Source organism: Scomber scombrus, chromosome 16, assembly GCF_963691925.1.
Source record: "Scomber scombrus chromosome 16, fScoSco1.1, whole genome shotgun sequence".
NCBI classification, from domain to species: domain Eukaryota; kingdom Metazoa; phylum Chordata; class Actinopteri; order Scombriformes; family Scombridae; genus Scomber; species Scomber scombrus.
Window position 1 is genome coordinate 599086 of NC_084985.1, and position 5000 is coordinate 604085.

At 45.5% G+C, this 5000-nt stretch overlaps 1 pseudogene; it reads left to right on the forward strand.

Annotated features, from left to right (window-relative positions):
* LOC133996305 (phosphatidylinositol 4-kinase beta-like) overlaps positions 1-5000 on the forward strand; it is an 18637-nt pseudogene that overhangs the window by 7662 nt on the left and 5975 nt on the right.

A 5000-nucleotide genomic window follows, 5' to 3' on the forward strand; every position in this document is an offset into this window, starting at 1 on the left:
CCGACCGCCGAGAAGCAGCATCACGTCTGCAGGATCCCTCACACGCAGGCCGTGGTCCTCAACTCTAAAGACAAGGTCCCTGATACACACACAGACGCACAGAGACACACACACACACACACACACACACACACACACACACACACACACACACACACACACTCAGGCCGTGGTCCTCAACTCTAAAGACAAGGTCCCTGATACACACTAAGAGACACACAGTTTATAATGTTAGTGATTGTAAATATAATAAAGTCAATAATTGTCCTTTTTGTCCTTTTTGTCCTTTTTGTCCCTACTCAGGCTCCGTACATCATCTATGTTGAAGTCCTGGAGTGTGAGAGCTTCGAGACGTCTCCGGTCCCGGTCCGGATCCCGGAGACGAGGATCCGCTCGGCTCGCTCTGTTGACAACCTCGACTGTGGCGGCGGCGTGATGACATCAGAGCAGCGAGCAGGAAGTCTGTCCACCGTCCAGAACTACGACAACGATGACGAAGCGTGGGCGACCGATGACATCGGCCAGCTGCAGGTGGAGGTGAGACGCAATGATGTCACAGTGATGTCTAAGTGATGTCATGCTGATGTCACAGTGATGTCACAGTGATGTCATGCTGATTTCATGCTGATGTCATGCTGATGTCACAGTGATGTCATGCTGATGTCACAGTGAGGTCATGCCGATGTCACAGTGATGTCATGCTGATGTCACACTGATGTCAGGCTGATGTCACAGTGATGTCACACTGATGTTATGCTGAGGTCATGCTGATGTCACAGTGATGTCATGCTGATGTCACAGTGATGTCACGCTGATGTTATGCTGAGATCATGCTGATGTCACAGTGATGTCATGCTGATGTTATGCTGAGGTCATGCTGATGTCACAGTGAGGTCATGCTGATGTCACAGTGATGTCATGCTGATGTCACGCTGATGGTTTATTACTGGTCACATCCAAATTTATCTGACAATATTTCTGCAGGGTATAAATTTTGGGGGGCCAGGGGGGTTATACTGGTTATACTGGTTTAAGGTTCAGTGCAAATAATTCACTGTGTGTGTGTGTGTGTGTGTGTGTGTGTGTGTGTGTGTGTGTGTGTGTGTGTGTGTGTATTACTGTGTGTGTGTGTGTGTGTGTGTGTGTGTGTGTGTGTGTGTGTCAGGCTGAGGCTCAGACCAGCAGCAGTGATAACATCAGTCAGTTCTCAGTGGACAGCATCACCAGCCTGGAGAGTAAAGAACCCATATTCATCGCTGCTGGAGACATCAGGTACACACACACACACACACACACACACACACACACATACACACACACACACACACACACACACATTAAATCTGACCTGACCTGATGTTTCATCTCTAATAACTGCTCAGTGAGTCTGATCGGTTTCATTGTGTTCAGACGGCGTCTCTCAGAGAATCTCGCTCACACTCCGACTACGTTCAGGAGAGATCCTGAAGATCCGTCAGCTGTTGCTCTCAAAGAGCCCTGGGAGGAAAAAGTCAGGTCGGTTTATTATTTATATTCTTTATATCATCTATAAGTTTATTATTTATATTATCTATAAGTTTATTATTAATATTGTGTGTGTGTGTGTGTACTCTGTGTGTGTGTGTGTACTCTGTGTGTGTGTGTGTGTGTGTGTGTGTGTGTGTAGGAGGATCAGGGAGGGCTCTCCTTACGGTCATCTTCCTAATTGGAGGCTTTTGTCCGTCATCGTTAAATGTGGAGACGACCTGAGACAGGAGCTGCTGGCCTATCAGGTGCTCCGACAGCTGCAGGTAAGAAGCACCTGGAACAGCTGATTGCGTAACCTGCAGTCAGCTGATTATATTAGCTGATGATGTCATATGTAAACAATAACTACATTAGCATAGTTTTAGCTATTCTTCCTCAAATGTTTTATTACGTGTTTTTTCTTTTTGTACGTGTTTTTTTTTTTACGTGTTTTTCTTTCTTGTACGTGTTTTTTCTTTTTGTACGTTTTTCTTTGATGTACGTGTTTTTTCTTTTTGTACGTGATTTTTTTGTACGTGTTTTTCTTTCTTGTACGTGTTTTTTCTTTTTGTACGTGATTTTTTGGTACGTGTTTTTATTTCTTGTACGTGTTTTTCTTTAATGTACGAGTTTTTTCCTCTTTATTATCCTGATCTTTACGTCACAGTTAGCGTCTCTCGGATGAATATGAATATTTTAATCTCAGTTCTCTGACGTGTTTTCTGGTTTCGGGTTTCAGTCGATCTGGCAGCAGGAGCGAGTTCCTCTGTGGATCAAACCCTACAAGATCCTGGTGATGTCATCAGACAGCGGCATGATCGAACCCGTCCTCAACGCCGTCTCTATGCACCAGGTAACCGCACAGGATTCTGGGAACTGATGCTCCACGTGGTTCTGAGCAGGACGCACCACAAACCAGATACCAGTATCAGACACCAGTAACAGACACCAGACACCAGTAACAGACACCAGATACCAGTAACAGACACCAGACACCAGTAACAGACACCAGATACCAGTATCAGACACCAGATACCAGTAACAGACACCAGTAACAGACACCAGATACCAGTAACAGACACCAGTAACAGATACCAGTAACAGACACCAGATACCAGTATCAGATACCAGTAACAGACACCAGATACCAGTATCAGATACCAGTAACAGACACCAGTAACAGACACCAGACACCAGTAACAGACACCAGACACCAGTAACAGACACCAGTAACAGACACCAGACATACGTCGCCTTACATCTCAGAACGCTTGTTGATTGGCTGATGACTGATGACTATACTTGAGGTCAGAGTTCATCGTTCTGATGATGATGAGGATGAGGAGGATGATGATGAGGAGGAGGAGGATGATGATGATGATGAGGGGGATGATGATGATGATGATGATGAGGAGGATGAGGAGGAGGATGAGGCGGATGATGAGGATGATGATGATGATGATGATGATGATGATGATGAGGAGGATGAGGATGATGAGGAGGAGGATGAGGAGGATGATGATGAGGAGGATGATGAGGAGGATGATGAGGAGGATGATGATGATGAGGATGATGAGGAGGATGATGAGGAGGAGGATGATGAGGAGGATGATGATGAGGAGGATGATGAGGAGGATGATGAGGAGGAGGAGGATGATGAGGAGGATGAGGAGGAGGATGAGGAGGATGATGAGGATGATGATGAGGAGGATGAGGATGATGATGAGGATGATGATGAGGATGATGATGAGGAGGATGATGAGGAGGATGAGGAGGAGGATGATGATGATGATGATGATGATGATGAGGAGGAGGATGATGAGGATGAAACTAAAGTATAAATGAGTCAGCACCAACCAGAACCCTGAGGTTTAGTGAATCTATGAATAATAGTTGTTGATGAAGTTTAAATCATTATAATGTGTATTTGTGTATTTGTGTATTTGTGTGTTTTGTTGTTCAGGTGCGTAAACAGAGTCAGCTGTCTCTGCTCGACTACTTCCTGCAGGAACACGGCAGCTACACCACCGAAGCCTTCCTCACCGCTCAGAGGAACTTCGTCCAGAGCTGCGCCGGATACAGTCTGATCTGCTACCTGCTGCAGGTTAAAGACAGGTAACACACACACACACACACACACACACACACACACACTCTGATCTGCTACCTGCTGCAGGTTAAAGACAGGTAACACACACACACACACACACACACACACACACACACACACACACACACTCTGATCTGCTACCTGCTGCAGGTTAAAGACAGGTAACACACACACACACACACACACACACACACAGTAACACACACACACACACACACACACACACACACACACACAGTAACACACACACACGGAGAGACACACACACACACACACTCTGATCTGTTACCTGCTGCAGGTTAAAGACAGGTAACACACACACACACACACACACACACACACACAGTAGCACACACACACACACACACAGTAACACACACACACACACACAATATCATGTCCTATTTTACCTCAGACATGAAAATATAACAGTAATAATGATGTAATGTTATTTTATATAAAGGTAAAATGAGCTTTATGGAGCTGTGGGGTTTATTGTAGAACCATTAGAACCATCAGAACCATTAGAACCATCAGTCTTCACTGCTACATCATAACATCCTCATAACTACTATCTTATTAAAACTATTAACTATTCATTACACTACAACACATGTTAATAGATACAGAGATAATCTGACCCAGAACAGCCTCAATGACAAACATCTGGAGTGTTTTGACCTGAACAGAAGGGATTAACCTTTGTGTCGTCCTCCTGGGTCATATTGACCCTGTTTTCATTGTTCCTTCCTTCCTTCTTCTCTCTTTCTTTCCTTCCTTCCTCATCCCCTTTTCTTCCTTCCTTCTGTCCTTCCTTCCTCCCTCCCTTTTTTCTTTCGTTCCCTCCTTCCTTTCCTTCCTCCTTTCCTCCCTCCCTCCCTCCCTCCTTCTCTCTTTTCTTCCCTCCCCCTACCTTCCTCCCTTCCTTCTATCCTCTGTCCTTATTCCTTCCTTCCTCCCTTCCTCTTTTCCTTCTTTCCTTCCTCATCCCCTTTTCTTCCTTCCTTCTGTCCTTCCTTCCTCCCTCCCTTTTTCTTTCTTTCCCTCCTTCCTTTCCTTCCTCCTTTCCTTCTATCCTCTGTCCTTATTCCTTCCTTCCTCCCTTCCTCTTTTCCTTTCTCCCTCCCTCCCTCCTTCCTTCTTTCCTCCGTCCCTTCTTTCTTCCTTTCCTTCCTCCCTCCTTTCCTCCCTCCTTCTCTCTTTTCTTCCCTCCCTCTACCTTCCTCCCTTCCTTCTATCCTCTGTCCTTATTCCTTCCTTCCTCCCTTCCTCTTTTCCTTTCTCCCTTCCTCCCTCCTTTCCTTCCTTCTTCCTCCCTTCCTTCCTTGACTCGAGGACAACAGGAGGGTTAAATGAATGACTGATATAAAGCCTGTCTACCTGC